We start from the raw sequence: 25517 nt of genomic DNA, 5'->3' as shown, positions 1-25517 counted from the left end.
GTGGCCAGAGAGATTGCTTCTAAGCAGGTAGTTTTCAGGCACTTCTGAGGCATAAAACATGTTCCAGCAGTATGTTAGCTCATCAAAACTCTTGGAAGCCTGTGTTAGACATGCAGCACCTTCTAGTTATAAGAGCTTCCCACTGGATTTTATGGATTTCAGTCCAAAGTTAACAGCTTTTCAAAATCTTACTTCTACATTGTTCTCCTTTGGCAGCCTTTATGCTAGTCATATGGAACAAGGAACGATATTTCAAAATGTTGTGGTTAGCTTGTACAATCCCATTGACCATCTTCTAAAGGAATGCTGCAGCAATATTGCATATGGCTGTTGTCTAGGGGACTTTTAAGAATTCAGAATCATAAAGGTTTTGCCTTAGGTTATGAAGTAAAGTTAGAAGAATGAGATCTTAAAACAATTTAGCAAAAGATTTTTTGGCAGATCAATAGTCTTTTGCTTGATCTGCAGCTCTGGTAAGAGAAGGCAAAAATAGGAGGATGCCAGAGGATAAAGAATAATATAGAAACAATTATTTGTGCCATGCTTTATATTAGTATCTCAGTCTTACTTCAAAAGCTCCATGCAGTTCTGGGTGCTTGATCTAAAAGAGGATAAAGCACAATTATTGAGGTTCAACAAGAATGAATATGGTATGGAAAAATGCCGGTAAAAAGGGAGATTGACTTAATTGAGGCTTATAGAGTAGACATGTGGCTGCTGCAGTTCAAAGTAATGTTGAAGTAATGAAACTGCCACTGATCTTAAATGAGAGACACCAATGACCAAACCAATCAAAGATGACACATTAAAAACACAGAAAAAAATATTATGAAGGGGAATCTGCAACTGCTCTGTAGAGGATGAACAAAGAACTGTAGACAGTAGCAAGTAAGCTTAAACCTTCTGATTAAATGAATGTTTCTGCAAAACATGTACAAATAGGTTTTGGTTCTCATGCCTACCAGAAGCTTGAAGGTTAGCAGTCTTAGCAGGGAATGGAAGAAGAATGTCTGCTTTAATGAGAAGGGCAAGATCCTGTGTTATAGTGGCACTTCTAAAGAAGCATAAAATTGTAAAGCCTTTGGGACTCTTCCAAACACTCAGACCTTCAGGCATTTAATATCTTCAACCTGATAGACGAGGATAAATGTTATTAAGATTCTAATAGTATCCGTTGCTTTATGGATTCTTACATGTAAGATGACAGCCCCTCTTTCAGGAACCAGAGTTTGTGCTGGATATTCTGGATCTGACAAGTAACTTTTGAGTTTCTATAGCCTGGCAGAAGAAAACTCTCCTGGAGTCTATTTCTGCTGAAATCATTGCCCTTCAGATAAGGACACTGCACTTGTGCATTTATTGATTTCTAATATAGTTTAAGAAATTCCTCAAGAGGTTTGTGTAGGTTTGGAAACGAAATCCTGGCCATGTGGGCTGTTGTTCAATCAAGGTAATGGAGCAAAGTTTATTCTCATGACTGCCCTTGTTTTGATGGTCTGCTTCTCCTCTTCATCCCTCCCCACAAACACACCCCAGTCTTATTTTATTTGCTCCCCCATTCCACTCTGTAACTATCTTTGCAGGGTTAATCAGTGTCATACCTTTTTGTCCAGTCCAGGTGCCATTCTCAAATTATGCGCTGTTAAAGCCATATAACACAAGCTCCCATTTGTGTGTTCAATTACAGATATGCATTAAATCACCACTGGTAGTAACAGAACTGAACTCTGTCTGCACCCTTTGGACATGGATGAGGTATCCTTTGATGTCAATTTTACAGGCTCCTGCACCTGACATCACAATGAGGCTCTTACTGCCTGCAGTCGTGGTTGGAAACAAATGTCTGTTTCCTATTTGGTGACCCTAAGACAAAGTGTTGTGACAATTATGTTTTAGTTAGGCTCTTTTACAGGAATTTTTTCCTTTTTGACTGTTGTCTTGCAACTGTTCCTGCCTGTGGCAACTGTTTTTTCTTCTACTTGCCACTAGCATCACAAATGTGAATTTTAATTATAACATTTTCAATGGACTGTTTTCTTTGGGCTTTCAAGAGAGGAATATGGCAAAGGAGGTAGTCAAAACTAGGATGGAGATAAAAGCAGGAGAGAAGATGATGTTTATAAAAGCATTATCTGGATTAAAAGGAACTGTAAACAATCAAAAATATGACTCAGTCTGTACAATATTCTGACTTTGGATTTCTAGAATGTCAGGTTACATAACCTCCAGAGGTCTCTTCCAAACTAACTTTTTAGATGAGTCTGTGTTTCATCATAACATGTAGATATTGCATGAACTATAGGGCAAGTATGGTTATTACTCAGCCAAGAGGACAAGGTTTTCTTTGGCACACTGGATTTGCATTTCTCCCAATTTAACACATTTCAAATTTCCCTCTCATCCTAACCTTACTCATGAACTCTGTGAGCCTTCTCATTTCAGCAGTATTCTCTGTGAGCAGCAGTATTGTTGTTACTGATGTGAATGTGCTCCAGTTTAGCACAGATTCATCTTTACTCTTATTTTTAGCATTTCTGGAAGAAAAAAAAAACAATCAAGACATACAATATCAATACATTTTTAGGAGTTTAAGCTTAGTATCAAATTTGTTAAATTATAAGCACTGAGCATATTTTGATCATAATAAAAAAATTCAGTGCAGATTCTGTCACTGCTGCAATAGATCAATTAATGACAGATGTATAAACTTATAAACCAGAAGGAATGAAAATATTACTGACATTAGTTAGTGATGACTATATTTCACCATAGGTGGATCTAAAAACAACTACATTCCTGAGCTGCTTATGCTAAACTGACTATTATTTTCCCTTTAAAAAAAAAAAGACAAGCGTTCTTTTCTGGCCCCATGAAATCCTGCAATGTTTATGCATTTGTTTTACTGTAGCAAGGCCTTAAGTTTGTGACTGCTGTTTGTATCAAAAACAGTGGATTTTTTTGTTTTCTTTTTTTAATAATGTTCTGTTACCCTTTGACCCCCTTGACTCAACCTTTGACCTCTTGACCTTTGACCTCTTAACCCGTCGTTCAACCTCTTGACCTTTGACCCCGACCTTTGATCTCTTGCCATTTGACCTCTTGACACGACCTTTGACCTCTCGACCTTTGACCCCTTGCCGCGACCTTTGACCTTTGACCCATTGACAAGACCATTGACCCTCAATCTGACCGTTGACCCCTTGACCTTTGACCCCCTCGACCCCACCTTTGACCCCTTGACCTTTGACCCTCTCAACCCGACCTCTGAGCTCTTGAGCTTTGATCCCGACCCTTGACCTTTGACCTCCTGACCGGTGATCCCTGGCCCGACCTTTGACCTTTGACCCGACTCTTGACCTTTGACCTCTTGACCTTTGACCCCCTCGGCCCGACCTTTGACCTCTTGCCCTTTGACCCCCTCGACCCGACCTCTTGACCTTTGACCCCCTCGACCCTGCCTCTGATCTCTTGAGCTTTTATCCCAACCCTTGACCTTTGACCTCCTGACCGTTGACCTCTGACCCGACCTTTGACCTTTGATCCCGAGCCTTGACCTTTGACCTCTTTACCTTTGACCCCCTCGACCCAACCTCAGACCTCTCGACCTCTGACCCCGACCTTTGGCTCTTGACCCGACCTTTGACCTCTTGCCCTTTGACCCTCGACCCGTGACCTTTGACATCAAGACCTTTGACTCCAACCTTTTACCCCCTTGCCCCGACCTCTTGACCTTTGACCTCCCTCGGCCCAATCTTTGCTCTCTAGAGCTTTGACCCCTTGCCCCGACCTCTTGACCTTTGACCCCCTCGACCCGACCATCGACCTTTTGACCTCTGACCCTTTGACCTTTGATCCCCACCTTCGACCCCCGACCCTTGACCTTTGACCCCGACCTTTGACCTCTTGACATTTGACCTCTTGATGCGTCCTTTGACCTGTGACGCATTTACCCCGGCCAGTGACCCTCGGCCCGACCTTTGCCCTCTTGACCTTTGACCCCCCTCGACCCGACCTCTTGACCTTTGACCCCTCGACCTGCCCTCTGATCGCTTGACATTTGATCCCGGTCCTTGACCTTTGACCTCTTGACTGTTGACCCATGGCCTGACCTTTGACCTTTTATTCCCGACCCTTGACCTTTGACCTCTTGACCCCTTGACCCGATCTCTTGACCTTTGACCCCCTTGACCCGACCTTTGATCCCGCCCCGACCTTTGACCCCCTCAGCCTGACCTTTGACCTCTTACCCTTTGACTGCTTGACCCGATCTCTTGACCTTTGACCCCCTCAACCAGACCTCTGACCTCTTAACCCCTGATCTCTTGACCTTAGACCCCGACCTTTGACCCTTGACCTTTGACTCTTGACGCGACCTTTGGCCTCTTGTCCTTTGACCTCTTGACCTTTGACCTCTTGACCTTTGTCCTCTGATCCTCTTGACCTTTGACCCCCGACCTTTGACCTCTTGACCTTTGACCTCGAGACCCCAACTTGATTCCAGTTTAGTTTTACTTGTCGAATTGTATAATGTAAGCATAGAATGAATGTAGGAGATGTATGATTGGCTTTGGCTGACTCAGAAGTTGATTGTGCCAAGGGAATTTTATAACTTGTCACTAGAAGAAAAAGAATTTTTAAAAATGTTGTCCATAATTTCACTCAGGTCTTAAGGGAACACCTGTATTTATGTAGTCAGTCTTTTGCCTGTAAGTCAGTTATGTGAACACAATAATTTCATTCCCTATCTATTATAATTGCTCAGGATGCACCCACAAAGATGCCAACTTTGTTTTATTGTTAGATCTTGCTAAAATTAGCAAGTCTTCTGACAATGGATTCCAAAGATTAGAAAATAAATATGTTCAAATAAATAAAAGACAAGCAACCAGACTTCCCTCCCTTTATCTATTTAAAATATATTGCTTGATAATTTTATGTCATTTTGTTTAGATTGAGGGATATGAGAAATAAGACCTTTTAATTTTACCGTTTCTAGACTTAGCTCAGTCTGTTATGTAACTTCCATGTTCATCTCTAAATTAAAGAGTTGCAATCTTTCTCTTACAATGGTAAATTGAGCACTTCTCACTTTATTTTCTCCTAGCTGTTTTTTTTAAACCTTAAGCAGGATATGCCCTGTTACTTTTCCCCGGTCTAGTTTGCTTCAGTTTCAGTCAAAGTGTGGGACTATTCTGCCACCATTAGGATAGGAAGCATACTGCAGCAGCTCAACATTAACACTGGAGGGGCCCTTAAAAAGGCAGCAGATTAGGCACTTTCTTATACCTGAAGACCTTTGAAATTTATGTATCCAAAATAAAGTAGGCTAAAGCCATTTGTTTTTCTCCTGCAGTCCAGAATAGGGGTAAAATGGAATCGTTGCAGGTAAAATAATAATGGATATGCATTTACTCCAATCTGGAACCAGCAAGTGGCATGCTGAGACTGCTGATAAAGAGAGCACTTTGCTGTGAGTAGTTAGGAATCATTGTATAGCTAAGTTATGATAGTAATATCATACCCAATCACTGACCAGAAGCTGAGTGTCTTGTTTTTGTAAATTATCTGCCAGGAATGGCCTTCATCACTCTCAGTTCTCTAAGTTCATCATCTAACACATCAGCATCACTATCTGTCTGGAGCTCAAGTCCATCAGTGACTCCTTGGCTTGTCAAACAAAAACTATGAGCTGATAAGTTATGTTTCCAGGGTTCTGTCTTCACCAAAACCCAAATTGATCAGAGTGCCATGTACTTTTCAGAATCAACCAATGTTGCTGCTTCAGCCATTCCACAGTAAGAGGTGACATGTTTACTGAAGTTCATGACATATAATGGAGACACACAAAGAAATAAAATGGCTTTGGTGGAGCACCTACAGTAAATGTGGAAAGGTGTAAGATATGGTCAACTTAAGAAAAGAATTCTATATTATTATGTTTAATATCTTACAGAAAATGGGTATATAGAAACATGTTTCTGAGAAGAGGCTGTTCTTTTTTTGAATCTGTATATTGGATGACAAAACCTATAGTACCTTACCTATGTTTCAATGCTGAAATGTCAATACATTTCTTTGAAAGAAGACATTGCTGTGCACCTGTGACAACAATTAAAGACCTGACCTAGCTCTTCAGAACTATTTCAAGACTTCAAGAAAATGTGATCCCTTCAGAAGAACTCAAATTAGTACTGCACCATGAACACCTCCAAGTCCCCTTCTTTCCTCTCAGTGTCATACCTTTGTCAGATTGGCTTTGAAAAACGTGATTGGAAGCACAATTGACACTAAGGAGCTCCATGGCCTTTGATGAGCTTTGGATGAGACCAGAGAGATCACTCAGTTGTTTGAGATCATGATAAAAGAAATATATGCTGCCCCAGAAAGCAGGAAGGCAGACTAGTAATGTTGATATGAGAATACTGTGCCGTGACACTTTGTTCCCTTGAGTAATTTTGTTTTCACAGTCAGCCTTTTTTTTTTTTAATTACTTGGGGTGATGAAAATGATAGATTTACCTTTTCTTTTATACAGGACATAAACAGCCACAGTTGGTAACATCACATTATTGGAACTGATTTTTGTAAATGTGTAATATTTGCTTTCACCGCGATGAGGAGTTTCTTTTGATTTTTCCCTCAGACTGATTACTAGTATATTCCGAGAAATTATAGATGCATCTCAAGATTCTGAGATGTGCAGTCATAAAGATATGAAGTAATTAAACATTGTCTTCTCAATTCTTTAAAGAAGATACAACTAGGAGAAATCCTTCGTATTTCTCAAAGCATCAGACAAATGCCTATTTACCTTAGTATAGCCCAAGAGAAGCTGAATCAGATCAAATATCCATTCAGCCTTGTATCTTGTATTTTCTGGGAGTAGTGAGAAATATTCAGGGAAAGAGCGTTGATATATAAAATTAGATAATAGGGTCATATGTCACATATATTCTTCTCGAAGTTAGTGCTGAGGATGACTAGTAACTCTTGTTATACTCTTCCTAATTGACAGTAGAAGAATCAGGCAAGGAAACCTATATCTCACTTATGACTCAGCTACTTATTAAATCTTAGGAAGTAACCCCACATTGCTCTGCCTTATTTTGCTCACTTGCAAAATAGAAGTGATGATGCTTTTGCCTTTGAAAAAAAACCATACTGGGATCTGCAGTAAAGAGAAAAAGCATGGATACTTATGGCTGGAGCATTATTTTTTTCACTGTCTCCATTAACCTGTGGAGTCTCCTTCCTTGGAGGTCTTCAAGACCCACATGGACATGTTCCTATGCGATCTGATCTAGGCGAACCTGCTTCTGCAGGCCGGTTGGACTAGATCATCTCTAAAGGTCCCTTCCAACCACTACCATTCTATGATTCTATGATTCTATGAAAACACATTTTTACCTCATTCTCACATATTTCTAATTCTCTTTGCTCCTGGCTATTTATTCATTGTTCATCTCTGTAATTGTATTATTGAATAGCTCTATAGATCTCTCAAACAATACTTAAATTGTCATTCTGTATCAAAAAATCCTTTCCTGTATGGTGTATTGAACAAGCCTCACACCTTTATTGTCCCATAAGGTCAGATTTATCCACAATGCAACAAGTTACTAAAATTGGACCTCATTCTTTTGTTGAAATGTTTTACCTCGTGGGTAGCTTTGCCACTACAGGAAGAAAATGAATGGCAATCCTGTAGCTCTTGAAATAGTCTAGGAAAATAAGTTCAAGTTTTCACCAGAAGCTGTTGAGGCCCATATGGCTGCTACTCACTATATCTGGATTGTCTGACATTTCTTACATAGCAAGATCAATGTTTCAGCCCATGGCGGTCATGTCTTCAATTTCTTTCTTGAGAAGGAACCATAGACTCAACATTATGCTGATGTAGGGACAAATGACAGTACAGGCATAGTTTGTAAATGTTTCCCACCACTACGGACATGATTAGAACAGAGGTTTAACGTTCCTTTTCTCCTCAGTATTTCTGTCCTCACCTTAATTCAAATAATCAAAAGAGGTGACTGAAGTTGGAAAGCCAATGGGAATGGTAGCTGTGAAGGTGAACATGTCTCTATGCATCTTCACAAACAGGGTTAACTTTGAACCCTCTGTTGAGAGATTTCCAGGGTATATCTAGGAAAGTGAATGCAAGGTTACAACTACGGGAAAGACACCATCATAGGAAATAATGATGTGAGACTTTCATTCTTGTCTGCAAAATGCAACTGGGTGGATATCCTGCTCTGAGAATGATAGAATGATAGAATGTTAGGGATTGGAAGGGACCTTTAGAGATCATCTAGTCCAACCTCCCTGCAGAAGCAGGTCAACCTAGATCAGGTCACATAGGAACATGTCCAGGCAGGTCTTGAAGACCTCCAAGGAAGGAGGCTCCACAACCCCTTTGAAGCCTGTGCCACTGCTCCATCATCCTCCCAGTGAAATAGTTTTTTCTAATATTTAAGTGGAACTTTTTGTGTTCCAGCTTCATCCCATTACCCCTTGTCCTGTTGCTAGCTACTATAGAAAAAAGGGATGTCTCAACCTCCTGACACCCGCTCATTACATGTTTGTAAATTTTCATAAGATCTCTCCTCAGTCTTCTCTTTTCTAGACAAAACAGCCCCAGTTCCCGCAGCCTTTCCTCATATGAAAGATGTTCCAGTCCACTGGTTCCAGTCATCTTGGTGGCCCTGTGCTGGACTCTCTCCAGAGTTCTCCCTCCTGAGCTGAGGAGTCCAAAACTGGACACAGGACTTCAGATGAGGCCTCACCAGGTCAGAGTAGAGGGGGAGAAGAACCTCCCTTGACCTGCTGAACACACTCTTCTTGATGCATGCCAGGATGCCCATTGGCCTTCTTGGCCACAAGGCCACATTGCTGGCTCACGTTTAGTTTATTATCAATCAGGACTGTATTATACTGAGCAACAGACATATCCTTGTTTCATTCAAATTATTACAGTTTACATGATTTTATTGATCCCTCTCCATAAACTCCAATTCCTTGGTCAGGATCTCTGGGGATTACCTTCCCTCAACACCTTCATGGCACAATTTGCTTGAAAAAATTGATTTTTATTTTGTGTTTAACAAATGCTTCCCTAAAGAATAAACACAGGTCAGTTGTGAGTGAGTGATGACTATGAGGGAAACATACGGTCATGCAAAGGCCAATGAGGCAAGCAAGTGAAGTTGCTCTCTATGTGAGAGAGCAATAAAAGTGCGTTGAACTCAATCTGGGCAAGGAAGAGAGGCAAGTTGAGTGTTTATGGGTGAAAATTAAGGGGCAGGGTAATGTGGGAAATACTATTGTCGGAGTTTACTCCAGGCCACCTGATTAGGAAGAGGAAGTGAATGAGGCCTTCCAGAAACAGCTGACCTCACAATCCCTGGTCCTCATGAACTGACTTGCGGAATCAAACTCTATAACTCAGAGAGTTATAAAGAAGGTATGTTTATTCGGCGCCAGGCGCATGGGGGATCTCTCCACCACAAACGTGCGCACCAGACTCGGCACCTTGCTTGACTTATATTTGTTACAAAGTTACAAAATCATATGATGACATTATCCACCTAGACAAAGACACAACCTGTCCCCGATTTCGCATGTAAATTAGGTCTTTTCTTCCTTTCATTTGCGTGATGTCTCCCGGTGATGGCTGGTGATGGTCTTTGGGGTCTTGGGAGATGAAGGCTGATAAGTTCTGAGGCTTTCTCACCCCTGATCTTCAGATATCACTTGGCCCCTCGAAGAATCAATTTCTGCCTTCTAGGAAGTTGGAGGACCCCGGGGGTATTGTGTAAGGAGATGAGCACGACTTTTTCCAGCTTGTGTGTGAATTTTGTCCTGTCTGAAAAATGAGCTTTAAACTATTGCCATAAGTTGGTATAAGGTTTATCAGTACATGTTAGTATAAAGCTCTACATCAGGACCACTTCAAACATCCTAATATTTGCTGTCAAAGCCACTCAGGCAAGCATATGCAGTCCAGGAAGTTCCTGCAGAATGTTGATCATAACTTCCTGTCACAGGTAACCAGGAGCCAAGGACAGATGTGCTGCTGGACCTTGTGCTCACAAATAAAGAAGGTCTGGTTGGGGATGTGAAGGTGGGAGGCAGCCTTGGCTGCAGTGACTATGAGACGGTAGAGTTCAAGATCCTGCATGGGATAAGCAGGACATTAGGAAGGGTTGCAACCCTGGACTTCAAGAAAGCTAACTTTCATCTCTTCAAAGACCTGCCTGGAGGAGCCACATGGGCAGGGATTCTAGAAGGTAAGAATGCTCAAGAAACCTGGTCAGTCTTCAAGTGCCACTTCCTCCAAGAGCAAGATCAATATGTCCCCACAGGTAGAAAATCAGGAAAAGGAGACAAGAAGCCTGAGTGAATGAAAAAGGAGCTACTGAAGCATTTCAAGGAGAAGAAAGAAGTCTATGGGAGGTGGAAAAAGGGCTTGGTTTCTTGGGAAGAGTATAAGGAGTGCTACCAGAGCATGTAGGGATGAAATCAGGAACGCTAAAGCCCTTTTGGAATTAAAAGTGTCAAGGGAAGCAAAGAAAAACAGGAAGGGCTCTTTCAAGTGCATCAGTAGCAAAAGGAAGATTAGGGAGAGTGTGAGCCTGCTGCTGAACACAGAAGGTGCCCTGGTGAACACAGAGGATGCAGAGTAGGTGGAATTACTGAATGCCACCTTTGCCTCAGCCTTCACTGCCAAGGCCAATCCTTGGGAAGCCCAGTCCCTGGAGGATAGTGAGATAGTCTGGAGAATGGAAGACCTTCCCTTGGTGGATGAGCATGGGATTAGAGACCTGTTAGGCAAACTGGACACCCATAAATCCATGTATAGTGATGGTATACACCTACAAGTGCTGAGGGAACTGGCTGATGTTATTGCTAAGCTATTCTCCATCATTTTCGAACAATCATAGAGGTGCCTGAGGACTGGAGGAAGGCCAATGTCTCTCCACTCTTCAAAAAGCACAAAAAGGAGGAGCAGAGCAGACCAGCAAGGAGTCCACCTGCCTCAAGGACAGACAAGAAACAGGAACCATTGGAAAAGGACTGAAACCTCCATTCCTTGTCCCTGAGCCATTCAGGGTGACTCATAGAATCATAGAATGGTAGGGATTGGAAGGGACCTTTAGAGATCATCTAGCCCAATCTCCCTGCAGAAGCAGGTCAACCTAGATCAGGTCGCATAGGAATGTGTCCAGGCAGGTCTTGAAGACCTCCAAGGAAGGAGACTCCACAATCCCTCTGGGAAGCCTGTTCCACTGCTCCCTCACCCTCACAGTGGAATAGTTTTTTCTTATGTTTAAGTGGAACTTTTTGTGTTCCAGCTTCGTCCCATTACCCCTTGTCCTGTTGCTAGCTACTATAGAAAAAAGAGATGTCCCAACGAAGATTGCAACAACAGGATCAGGTGCTTAGGAAGAGAGGAGAGGTGGAAGGAACTGGATCTTAAAAGGTCTGGTTGTACCTTTCATCATTGCCCTACTCTATATTGTTTTTTATTTGGTATGTTCTCTGTTTGTTGTGATTTTCATTAGTGGTAAATTAAATTAATTTCTGTTTTCTTCCCTAAGTTGAGCAGTTTTGTCTGTTTTGCCTTGGACCATAAGTGGTGAGTGGGCCCTCCCTGTTGTTAGGGGTTTCCAAAGGCCCTTAGTTACTTTTATCTTCCCCATTTGACAGGAGGAGGAGGGTAAAGCAAGCAGTTGCTCATAATTCTTTGTTCCTGGCTGGGCCTAAACCATGACACTAGACCAGCTGTGTTCTCTATTTCCATCTTTGATGCTTTTCAGAAATTGATCAATGTCACCAATATTCCTGATATGTATAATAATTTTACATGGGAAATAGGAGAGTTAGTAAAATGAAGAACTATCATAAACCATTTTCATCTGGAAAGACAAATTTATCAAACATCTTGTTCAGCTCTATCCACTAGATAACATGCATAACAGAGAAGCTTTTCTTGGCTGGAAATATTAAGACAGAAAGCTGAAAGCACCTAACTGTCTTAACATAATCACTTCCCCAGAAAATAATAATAGACTACAGTGTATAGAATCTACTTTCAGTTTTCTTTCAGTGAAATACAGATGTTCTGCTGTTAAATGGTTTATAGAGGAATTATTTTCAGAAGAGTATTGTGTTGGGGAGCAGAACTTTTCTTGTATGAAATTTATGCCAGGCTTTTCTGTGTTGTAGCTGTATAAAAAATGATAGGAATATGCTTGAACACCAGGACTAGAAACATGCCACCAAAATATTTCTCCCAACACTAAATTAAAACTTTTAAAAATTATTTGTAACTCAAACAGAAACTATTCTACCCCTCATTCAAGTGGAAAAAAAAAAGAAGAGATACTTCAAAATAGAGAATTAGTGCAGTTTATGATTCACAGACAACCATCCAATCAAAAATTAATTTACTTTACCTCAAGTGAGCTAGATGATCTAGATAAATTCCCAGCCATTTAAATTGCCAGTAGTACATCCAAACCAACTCTAAGGTCAGCCTGTTACAGCTTTGAAGCTTTGCAAAAAATAGTGCAGAGTGAAGAAGCAAACAAAAGAAACTTTCAAGAACTTCTAAAGGTGGCGAAGTTTGGGTGCAGTCAAAGACAGTAGGAAAAAGACAATGCTTTTCCATTTTATATCTTCATGGATGTGTGCAGATTTGAGTAACTATTCTGAAATCATCAGGCAGTCTCATTAGCATTGCTTTGCCTCTGAGGTAATTATTGTCTATTGTCAAGTACCTACACACAGTTTACATTGAAAATAGTGAATAACATAGTTTTATGTAATCTTTGATACTGTAAATACGCACTGCTTGTAGAGACTTGTCTAGTTATTTTATTCATTTTGACTTGATGGGACACAGCCCAGCAAACTATGTAGATCATACTCACTACACCACGTTAATAGTATCATTCATAATTTTCATCAATCTAACCAAAAGATATTCCATAACTTGCACCTATCCGCAAGGTACTACTGGTTCAACTATGTGCACTGAAGAACAGCATATGGAATTGCTTAACCCGTCTGAATAATGAGTTCCTGGGGGGCCAAATTCAATACTGCAGAAACTCCAGGGAATTAATGGCATTAAATGAGGATTAATTTCTCCCCATGCAACTAAACGTCTGGTTGAAAAAGTTATGTATGAAAGCAGATACAGCTTTTGCTGATTGATAGGAAGTAGAACATTAGATTTGGTTTCTCCTTTAAATATCTGAGGTGTTCAGAAAGTGAAATTGGCTTCCAGGGCAAAATTGCATCACAAATACATCCCAGATTTGCATGAGAAACACATATGTGCAGGTTGCAACCTGCCAGTTTCCACTTTTTTCTCTGAAATGCAACTTTGCCCAGCATAACTACGGTTTTCTAGTGAAAATATTTGGACTTCTTACAAGGGAACTTTTCATTTTGAACTGCACATGCACAGAAATATCAGAGGAATTGTAATCCCCAGACTCAACAACCATGGAGATTAAAAAACATCCCAAAACAAAAGAGAAAAAAACAACAAAAGAAGCAAAACCCCCAAACCCCAAGGACTAAAGAGAAATTTGCATTCATATTCTTTCAGCCACACTCCTCATATGGTGGAAACCATATTTTATTGCAAATTCAAAATTGTCCAAGCAGGGGAATTCAAGTGGAGATAAGGGCAGATGGAAAGCATTGAAACCACTTGTCTTCTAGTTGCCTTGTAACTCTGCAAACTCTTCTCTTATTGCTTAATATTGCTGGCTATATATATATATATGATCACTTAATCGCACCCTCTTTCAGCTCGTGAATTTTGCAGGATGTGACTTTTGCTTTAGAACAGATGGCAAGGATTTTCCCTTACATGTCAGAATGTCTCACAAAATAAATAAAATAAATAAAGTTCTTCATGGAGGACTTTTTTAAAAAAGGAATACTTTGTGGAAAAAGTTTCACATATGATGAATGTATTTGGTACAAATAATTAAATAAAAGTAATGAAGCAGGAGATTTTTGTAAAGAAATTAGAGAGGGACAAAAAATGTGAGGTAACAGGCAAACTTCAAGTACTGTGCTTCATTTTCTTGCTGTTCTGTTTCAAATTTCCATTGAAGTAAGTGTAGTTGAAATGGAAAAATAAAAGAGAGGAAGAGACAATAAATATCATTCATTTTGAGGAGCTACATCCTAAACTACAGGAGAAAAATGGAAATAACTAGAGTTAAGTATGTTCACAATAAAAAGATCAATCTTTTATGCAGAGCATATGATAAAAATCAGCAATGTTCTAACCATGAGAAAAGAATCATGCTCTGCTCAGTATGAGTTGTTTGCCTACCCTACATCTGGACAACATTTGATTGAATAAATATGGAAAATATTGAGATAAGAACAATTCTCTCAAGGAAGAGGAAACTTGACAAAAATTGGAAAATAATTTTCTGATGGTTGTTGCCTAGACTCCTTTAAGATCCCGTGGAGAGTTTAAACGAGGCGCAACAGTTGCTGCCATTTTATCAGCGCTACACAAAGCAGAGGCAAGGCTTGTTTATTCGCGGCTGTGCAGCCAGCTGAGGTATCCAGGGATTCCTGGAGCATAGGAGTGGAGGAAAAGCGAGGAGAGCCACCAGAACCAGGCAGCTCTCATAAGGGGGATGGTCTTGCTGGGAGGCGGAGCCGCAGTATCGGTGGGGGATTTATTTGTCTCCCAGAGAGCATGAGCGATGAGGAGCACGGCAAGGGAGTGATGTGGCACCCAGGTGTGGCACAGCAGTTTGTACGGGCAGGGTGAGCAGGGAGGACAAGCAGGGAACAACTCCACAGCCCATTTAGAGAAGCAGAAGTCAGAGAAGTGCCCCAGCTTCAGCTTCAACCTAGCAAAATGGTGAGCACTATGGACTAAAGCCAGGGCTCAGGTGGACAAAACCCAGGTGAAGGTCAATGCATCCAGCCAGACAGAGCTGGTTAGTTAGAGAAGCTTCAGTCCAGGTGGAGTGCAGGGAGTGTTTAGACTGCTTAGGGACCTATGCTTCAGCAGCAACAATGTGTCATAGGTGCCCTCAAGTTTAGGAACTGCAGTGCCAGGTGAAAGAGCTGCAGGAACCTGTGATTAGGCTCTGTAGTATTAGAGGGGAAGAAGTGGAGAAAGATGGAGGCTTCCACAATCAGGTGCAAGCCTCCAGTGAATCTAACAAGCCATGGACCCTGGTTACAAAAAAAAGAAGGACAAAGTCTCGTCTTCAAAGCCCTCCATCCGGAGTGCCCACTACAAATAAGTATGAGACATTGGCGACAAGGGACTTTGACGAGCAAGTTCCAAAAGCGGAAAACCCACCAAACAACTCATCAGCTGCTCCACCTGCAGTAGGTAATGGACATTGCAGGAAGAGGTGATGGGTGCTTGTTGTGGGTGACTCTCTGGTAAGGGGCACTGAGAGACCCATCTGTGGAGCTGGTAGGGAGTCAAGAGAGGTGTGCTGCCTGCCTGGGGCCAAGATCAGGGATGTGGCTGAGAGGGTGCCATGGCTCCTCAGGGCTGCAGGCTACTTCCCCTTACTTGTGTTCCATGTAGGTATGAATGATGACATGAGGCACGACATCTCCAGGATCCAGATGGATTTTAAATCCTTGGGGGAGCAGGTAAAAGGTAGAGGGGCTCAGGTTATTTTCTTCTCTATCCTGTTCACTAGAGATATAGGAGGAATTTGTAATGGAAAAATCAGCCAAGTGAACTCCTGGCTGAGAGGCTGGTGCCGACGGGAAGGCTTTGGGTACTTTGACAATGGATCCTTCCTTGGGGATCAGTTTGATAGGATGCGATGGGATTCATCTCTCCCGTAAAGGCATTGGATTATTTGGGAGTAGACTAGAAAATTTAATAAAGAGGTCTTTAAACTAAGGGACTTGGGGGGTGGGGGGAGAAGCAAAATAGAACAAGCTGTCCCCTCTAGCTGGGAAACAGGGCAGGACAGGGAATGCAATAATAAGTGCCCTTCATCTGCAACACTGGGCTGAGATACGGAAGGCTGATCACCATGAGAAAGAGCCAAACCGGGGAGGAACCTCCTGCACCTGTCCAGGGAAACTTGTGTGTTTGAGTAAGCCTCTACACCAATGCACGCAGTCTGGGGAATAAGCAGGAGGAACTGGAGATGTGGGTGTGGATGTGGGGTACGACCTCATTGCAGTCACAGAGCACAGCTATGGAGGATTATGTATTGTTCAGGAAAGACAGATTGACAAGGCAAAGAGGTGGAGTTGCTCTCTATGTGAGGGAGCAATTAATGTGTACTGAACTGTGCCTGGGTGGGGATGAGGAGCGGGTAGAGTGCTTATGGGTATAAATTAATGGCCAGGGCAAGGCAGGTGATATTGTTGTAGGAATTCGCTACAGGGCACCTGATCAGAAGGGGGAAGTGAATGAGGCCTTCTATGAACAGCTGAGAGCTGTCTCATGTTCACAATCCCTGGTCCTCATGGGGGACTTCAACCACCCTGGTATTTTCTGGGATAGCCACACAGCCAAGCACACGCAGTCCAGGAGGTTCCTACAGGTTGTTGATGACAACTTCATGTTACAGATGATCGAGGAACCAACAAGCAGGGGTGTGCTGCTGGAGCTGATACTGAGGAGGGCCTGGTTGGGGATGTGAAAGTTGGAGTCAACCTCGGCTGCAGTGACCATGAGATAGTAGAGTTCAAGATCCTTTGTGGAAGACGCAGGAAACAAAGCAGGACCGTGACTCTGGATTTCAGGGAAGCCGACTTTGGCCTCTTCAAAGATCTACTTGGATGGATCTCATGTGATATGATTCTAGAAGACAGAAGTGCCAATGAGAGCTGGTCAATCTTCAAGCACCACTTCCTCCAAGCCCGGGATCAGTGTGTCCCAATGCACAAGAAAGGAGGAAAAGGAAGTAGGAAGCCTCCATGGATGAGCAAGGATCTGTTGGGACAACTCAGGCAGAAAGCTGCCATCTATGAGAAGTGTAACTGCGGCTGGCTGCTTGGGAAGAGTGTAGGAAAATTGCCAGGGCATGCAGGGGTGCAACTAGGAAGGATAGAGTCCTGCTAGAATTAAATTTAGCCAGGGAAGTTAAGGACAGTAATAAGGCATTTTTCAAGTACATCAGCAGCAGAAGGATGGTGAGGGGGAATGTGGGCCTGCTGCTAAATGCTGAGGGTGCCGTGGTTTCTGAGGATGCAAAGAAGGCCGAAGTACTGAATGCCTTCTTTACTTCAGTCTTTACGGCCAAGACTGACACTCGGGAAGCCCAGTCTAGCAAGGATAACAGGGTAGCCGGGACAGCAGAGGACTTGCCCTGGGTGGAAGAGGAAGAAGTTAAAGACTTCTTGGCCAAGCTTAAGGCTCATAAGTCAATGGATCCTGATGGGACGCATCCTAGAGTGCTGAGGGAGCTGGCTGATGTGATTGCTAAGCCTCTCTCTATCATTTTTGAACAACCATGGAGGACAGGTGAGGTGCCTGAGGACTGGAGAAAGGCCAATGCCACCCCAGTCTTCAAAAAGGGCAAGAGGGATGACCCAGGAAACTACAGGCTGGTCAGCCGAACCTCCATCCCTGGAAAAGTGATGGAACAACTCATCCTGAATGTTATCACTGAACATATGTGAGTTAAGATGGTTATCGGGGGAGCCACCATGGCTTCACCAAGGGGAAATCCTGTTTAATCAAACTGATAGCCTTCTATGAGTGCATAACTGGGTGGCTAGATGAAGGGAGAGCAGCGGATGTCATTTGTCTTGAGTTCAGCAAGGCTTTTGACACTGTCTCCCATAACATCCTCATCAGAAAGCAGTGTGACTTGGTTGAGTGGACAGTGAGGTGGATCGAGAACTGGCTGAATGACAGAGCCCAGAGAGTGGTGATCAATGGCACAGAATCGAGTTGGGGGCCTGTGGCCAGTGGAGTTCCACAGGGATCAGTTCTGGGGCCAATCTTGTTCAACATCTTCATCAATAACCTGGATGAGGGGACAGAGTGTACCCTCAGCAAGTTCACTGATGACACCAAACTGGGAGGACTGGCTGATTCCCCAGAAGGCTCTGCTGCCATTCAGCGGGATCCTAACCGTCTTGAGAGTTGGGCAGAGAGGAACTTCATGAGATTCAAGAAGGACAAGGGCAAAGTCCTGCATCTGGGAAGGAACAACCCCCTGCACCAGTACAGGCTGGGGGTCAAACTGCTGAAAAGCAGCTCTGCAGAGACCGACCTGGGAGTACTGATTGATAATAAACTAAATATGAGCCAGCAATGTGCCCTTGTGGCCAAGAAGGCCAATGGCATCCTGGGATGCATCAAGAAAAGTGTGGCCAGCAGATGTAGGGAGGTTCTTCTCCCCCTCTACTCTGCCCTGGTGAGACCTCATCTGGAGTCCTGTGTCCAGTTCTGGGTTCCTCAGCTCAAGAGGGACTGGGAAGTTCTGGAGAGAGTCCAGCGCAGGGCCATCAAGATGATCAGGGGACAGGAACATCTTTCATATGAAGAAAGGCTGTGGGAACTGGGGCTGTTTAGTCTGCAGAAGAGGAGATTATGGGGAGAACTTATTAACATTTATAATATCTATAAATATTAGTGCCAGTTTTGTTAGTGTCAGGAGGTTGGGACATCCCTTTTTTCTATAGTAGCTAACAACAGGACAAGGGGTAATGGGATGAAGCTGGAACACAAAAAGTTCCACTTAAATATAAGAAAAAACTATTTCACTGTGAGAGTGATGGAGCAGTGGCACAGGCTTCAAAGGGGTTGTGGAGTCTCCTTCCTTGGAGGTCTTCAAGACCCACCTGGACATGTTCCTGTGCTACCTGATCTAGGTGAACCTGCTTCTGGAGGGAGTTGGACTAGATGATCTCTAAAGGTCCCTTCCAACCCCTACCATTCAATGATATCTTCTTCCCCTTACTTCTTCCCTCTTCCTGACGTTAGAGGCCTGATCCTTGCCTCCTTCCCCAGTGAATGGCTCAGGAGAGCAGAGCATGGGGTTTTCCATCAATCCTTTCCCAATGGGTCCTGCTGCATGTCTCACCTCTGAGGAGAAGGATTCCTCATGGGTCCTTGCTGCTCCAGTGCAGGACTCCTCACAACCAGGAAGCCCTGTACAGACTGCTCGAATGTGCTCGAATCTTGAGGGCTGCAGCTCCTCTCTGCTTGTCTTGGGTTGGGATCTGCAGCTATTGTATCCCCTGGCCTAAGGCCTTCCTGGAGCTGTTGGTTGTCCTCCCTGGGTCTCAGGTGAAAACCTGTTTTCTTGACACAGGTTGCAATGGGGTTTCTGATCTGGCACTGCTCCTCTCTTCCTCCTTCTCTGACTATGGGGTTCCCGTGGTCACCTCCCTCTTGCCCTACTCTTCTACCTCTTCCTATGCACTATACATTTCCGTTCTTAAACACTGATGGCAAAGGTACCCGATTGGCCTGGCTGGGCTAGAAGTGAGTGCAAAAATCAGAGACAGAGGAAGTTTTGGAAACTGTTTATGGGGGCAGCACTGCAACCTCTCCCTCGTTACTAAGCAAAAGCAGCTCCATATAAAGCCCATCACACTAAGTAAAAAGGTCTGCTTTTCTGCTTTTTTCAAAGTCACACTTTTCCTTCTAATTGCAGTGAGCAATACAGATGACATGCTTGGGTTGTGCTAGCCTGTTTCCTATCAGAAATATTCCTTTTGAACTCTGGTTTGAATTCTTAATTTGAAAGGGCCAGAAAAAAGAGATGAATACCAAAAAACAGCAAACGTGGCTTCTAATGAAGCACCTTTCATGATTCCCACATTCAGTGTGGAGATAAAACACTATTCAATGTTTGTACTTCAGCAGTCAGCGATTCCAAGCCAGAAATTTTAGCTATCACTACCACCTGACATGAAGTCATAATGACGCCTTTGAAAGCTTTGTATATCTTAACTTTTTTTAGTAGGTGTAAATGTTGTAAAATAAGTGGATTAGCAGCGACAATCTGGAGTTACTCATTTTTATAATCTCCTCTGATAATAAATTTATTTAATTATTTATTAACTGCTTAAGGTGTTGCAGTAGTTCAACCCCAGCTAGCAATTGAGCACCCTGCAGCTGCTCACTCAACTTTCCCCCCTTTCAGTCTGATGGGGAGGAGGGAAGTGAAAAAAACAAGCAAAACTAATGGGTTGAGACAATAGTATTTTAATATTTTAATGAGTAAAATAAAACTATAATCTTAATAATAATAATTGTAGTAGTAATGAAAAGGAATAAATCAAAAATAGATAAATGAAACCCAAGGAAAAAGACCAAGTAATGCACTACACAATTGTTCACTATCCACTGACCCATGCTTGAGCAGTGATCCACCCCTCTCCACCAACTTCATCCAATTTATTTTGTGGGCATGAGGCTCTATAGTACGGAATAGCCCTTTGGCTAGTTGGAGTCAGCTGTCCTGGGCATGATCCCTCCTAGCTTCTTGTGCACCTCCTCACTGGCAGAACATGGGAAACTGAGAAGTCTTTCACTTAGGAAAAGTGCTACTTAGCAATAACTAAAATATTATCAATGTTTTATCAATGATATTCTCATACCAAGTAGAGAATACAGCATTCTACCTGCTACCAGGAAGAAAAATTACCCTTATCTCAGCTGAAACCACGACAGGTATACATTTACTGCCCTAAAGAGATTCTGTAGAGCAGCAGACAAATAATCATATGGCTTAAGAGTACTTTTCCATTATGATAGCATCTGGAACACAGAATGAATAGGATTCACTTTAGCTAATTTTACCTGTGGTTAAAAAAGTGGTAAGTACAACTTAATCATTTAGGCCCTCTTTGTAATCATTGGAGAGAGCACAAGAACCAGAGGCTGATTTATTGCCTCCCAACAGAGACTGGATGAATCACCATCTGGAGGGCTGATGTCTCATTCTGTCCGTAAAGAAAGTCTAAATTTAAAGTTCAGGGAGGTAAATTTCAACTTATCCGGATTATTTTAAATTATCTTTTACTTCTCCCTCAAAATGTTAATTTAAATTAAATTTACCTGGCAGGGGAGACACCAAGATGGTTTTTTTGGGGCAAGTCTCATCCTCTGCACTCTGGGTGTGCTGACCACTGCAATTTCCCCAAATGTGGGAAACTCGACTGCATAATTGTTCAACATCTTCATCAATGACCTGGATGAGGGGACAGAGTGTACCCACAGCAAGTTCACTGATACCAGACTGCCTGATTCCCCAGAAAGCTGTGCTGCCATTTAGTGGGATCTCTACCTGCTTGAGTGTTGGGCAGAGAAGAACCTCATGAGGTTCAACAAGGACGAGTGCAGAGTCCTGCATCTGGGAAGAAACGACCCCATGCACCAGTACAGGCTGAGGGTCAAACTGCTGAAGAGCAGCTCTGCAGAGACAGACCTGGGAGTCCTGCTTGATAATAAACTAAATATGAGCCAGCAATGTGCCTTTGTGGCCAAGAAGGCCAATGGCATCCTGGGATGCATCAAGAAGAGTGTGTCTGGCAGGTGTAGGGAGATTCCTTTCCCCCTCTGCTTTGCCTTGGTGAGGTCTCATCTGGAGTCCTGTGTCCAATTCTGGGCTCCTCAGCTCAAGAGGAACAGAGAACTTCACTGCTCCAACACTGTCTTTCCCACAGTATACAGTCCCTAAAGAACCTCTCATCTGTGAGTCCTTCCATGGGGCTGCAGCCTCTCACAAACTGTGTTGTGAGTCTCCTCCATGGAAGTACAACCGCAGGTACATTTTACTCCAACATCACCTCCCCACAGAGTCATGGCCCCTCTGGGCACAGCCACCCCCTCTACCATTGGGTCCTTCATGATCTCAGCTCTGCTGTAACCCTCCATGGGTTGCAGAGGGACAGCGGCTGTCTCACCATGGGATTGTTGTGGTTTGGCCCTGCTAGCAAAGAAGCACCACGACAGTCTCTCATTCCGTGCCCTCATTCACCTCCACCCTCATTAGGATGACAGAGGCCCCAGGAAAATGGGAGGAAAAAGATAAGCAAGGTTGTTGTGGATTAAGACAAGGGCACTGAGGACTCACTGCCAGTTACGGTTCTGGGCAAAACAGACTCCAGTATTGGACTTAGAAAGTAGGAAAGTTTATTCTACAAGAAACAATAAAATAAAAGCAAAAAGGGAGTAGGATGATGAGAAAATTACAACCAGCACTTTAAGATGTCCTTCCCCCATCCCTCTCTTCTTCCTGGCCCCAGTTCACTGCTCCTGATATCTCTACCTCCTCCCCCCTCAGAGGTTCAGAGGCGCAGGGAGTGATGGACTTAGTCAGTCTCTCACAGATGGGCTCTGATGTTTCTCAGATGAGGATGACTCCTCTCATTCTTCCCCTTGACGAACTTCTCTGGTGTGGGTTCTTCCCAGTGGCTGCAGCTTTTGCCAATACAAGGTCCCTCACGTGGGATGCAGTCCTCAGCGATTACCTCTGACGTGGATTATTCACCACGGTTTCAGTTTCTGTAGATGCAAGGTCCATCCCTCAGCATATGGCCTTTTCTGGACATAATTTTAATGAGCTGCTTTGTGGTGGGTTCCTCCCCACAGTTACAGCTTCTGTAAGTATTGGGCCCCTTACATGATACACAGCCGCCTCCGGCCATAGTTACTGCCCTTGGCTCAGGGTTCTTAGCATAATGAGCCTCTGCCCCTGATACTGGGTCATTATCAAAATGAGTCTTTACCCCTGATGCAGGGTCTTTAAAGAAATGCAAATAAATCTCAGCTTCACCAGTCCTCTCTGTAGAATGCAGGGGAGTCTCTGCTCCAGGACACCTTTTCTCTTTCCTCATTGATCTTGGAGTCCACATGGTTGTTACTCTCAGTCTTCCTACTCCTTGCACCACCACCACCAGCTGGAGAAGAAGGGACAGAAGACGGAAGAAACAGGAAGAAGAAGGAGGAAGAAGACTCCTCTTCTCACTTCATCTAAAAAAAGTGATCATGGAGGTGTCTAATTGGCTCAGCCCCAGAAGTGGGTCTGGCTCAGAGCTGGAGAGAGTTTCAGGCAACTGTTTACAGGACCCATCTTTACAGACCCTTCTCACTTACCAGAAAAAACTGTCATGTCAAACCATGATGCAGGAGGATCTCTGCTCCAGCACACCTCCTCTTCCCTCAATGACTTTGGGGTCCACATGGTGACTTCTCTTTCATCCCTCTCCTTCCACCACCTTCACCTCTTCCAACCCCTCCTCTTCCAGCTTCTCCTCAAAAGTGAATGCAGAAGCACTCAATTGACTCAACACAGTTGGACACAGAGATGAGTCCAACTTAGAGCCAGGGAGAGTTTCAGGAAACTTCTTATACAGGCTACTATTGCAGTCCCATCCTTGTTACCAGAAGCATCTCCACACAAATCCAACACATATGGTAGGTCTTTTATTTTGGTAGCAGGGGAAGGACTACAGTGGTGGCCCGTGTGAGAAGCTGCTAGAAGCTGCCCTGGCTCTAAGTCAGACCTGCCTCTGTCCAAGGCTGAGATAATCAGATGGCTCCACAGTAGCTGTTTTAGAAGGGAAAAATTGCAGTGGAGGAGGAAGTTTAAGGAGAAAAGTGGGATAAGACAAATGACCATGCAGAGACTAAGGTCAGTAAAAGGAGAGAGAAGATGCGCTGGAGCAGAGACTCCTCTACATCCACGGTGAGATGACAGATGACGCTCTGCAACTCATGGAAGGTAATGGTGGAGCTGAGATCCACCTGCCACCTACGGAGGACCCCACAGCAGAACAGGTAAAAGTTCCCACAAGGATCCATGGCTCGGGGAAGCCTAAGATGGAGTAGTCTATTACTTAACGGACTCCAGGCTATGGAAGGAATCACCACTGCAGAAGTCTGTGAGGTGTTGCAGCCTGTGGGAAGGACACAAGTCTGACAAGGACTTCACAGTGGAGAGGAAGAATGTGAGGAGCCCTCCTTCTTTTAGGCGGAAAGAGTTGCAGAGACCATCTGTGAGGCACTAACCCCCAACTCCCATTCCCTACTTCCTGTGCTGCTGGAGGGAGGAGGTAGACTTATTGAGGGTGATAACTGAGCCTAGGGAGAGAAAAAGGGTGGTGGGAAGGTGTTTTGATCATCTGGATTAATTTCTTATCATCTCACTCAGTTTTCAGTTGGTGGTAGATTACATTGCTTTTGCTATTCACCAAGCTTGAACTTGTTCTGCCTGTCACCATAACTGGTGAGTGAGCCCTCTCTGTCCTTGTGTCAAACCAAAAAGCCCTTTGTTATCTTTTTTCTTCCCCATCTCACTGCAGGGGAAGGAGTGAACATCTGCATGGTGGTTTGTTGCCAGCTAGGCTTAAACGACATTATATAGAGTATAAGTGTTATTCTGGTCTTAATAGTCTTATTTTCTAAGCACAACTAAAGGAAACACACCTGGTTGAGAATTAGACTGGCAATCAGAAAACTATGAGTATCTAAAGGTTCATCAACTGGCCCATGCATAGTAGGGAAGACTTAGAAAAAATGTACCAAGTTGATCAGTATCTCTTTGGCTAGCTTTTCTGTGACTTCATAAACTCTCATTTCTGTTTGGAATTTTTTCAATTAATGTTTTTATTTCTTTTATATTAATAAGACTTGAGGTCAAGATGACGGTTATCCTGGAGGCACTCCATGCTTATGACTGGTAATCTTTTAACAGTGTGGTACCAGGACACAGTTAAAATCTCCTGGATCAAATCTTTTTAACTGGGTGCCCCAAAATAACAGTTAACCTCTTCTTGATAGAATATTTACTATACTTACCTTTTCGACAGTGCTATATATCCTTTCAGTTGATCAGGTATTCACCTCTGTGCTGTTTGACTAGGTGATTAGTATCCATTCCTTAAGAGAAATGTGCTTTCCCACCTTTAGAACAGGCTTTCTTGAAAAATCAATGTAGAAAACATGTCTCCTGTAGACAGGAGTAAGCCAAGGAAGTTTCCTAGCATGTAGGATAAGTGCTTCAACACCCAAGATTCCACAGCATTATCTAGGCTTTACTGCTTTAATTTGTTGTTTGCCCAGAAATCATGATGGAATCATTGCTTTACATCCTGCCATATGCAGTTAAGCAGCAATTGTTATGAGCTGACTTGCCCTTTTAGAAATCGACTTGCTCAGCACACAGCGTTTTTTGCATTTTGCTTGTTTTGTGGAGAGCAGACTTAGCATTTGAGTGATCCTAGGCATCTTGTCATTCTTCAATGCAGTCACAGTACACCCAAAAATAATACTGGAAATCACCCACATTGCACAAAATATGGGAGATACATGTATATGGTCAGACAAACAGCTTCTTTGTGTTTCATTATTCTGTTCTAATGGAATAGTAAGTTTTTTCTTCAGTAAATGTCTATCTCAGTGATAGCTTTTAAAATATGTATTTGATAACTGGATGACAGGAAGTGGTGCAGAAAGTAAAAAGAGAGAGGGAATTGATCAGAGAATAAAATGGAAAGTTTAGTAACAAAGTGTACATA

This window comes from Colius striatus, chromosome 3 (assembly GCF_028858725.1).
Source record: "Colius striatus isolate bColStr4 chromosome 3, bColStr4.1.hap1, whole genome shotgun sequence".
NCBI classification, from domain to species: domain Eukaryota; kingdom Metazoa; phylum Chordata; class Aves; order Coliiformes; family Coliidae; genus Colius; species Colius striatus.
The sequence above is the reverse complement of the archived record's forward strand: the minus strand, read 5'-3'. Positions refer to the sequence as shown.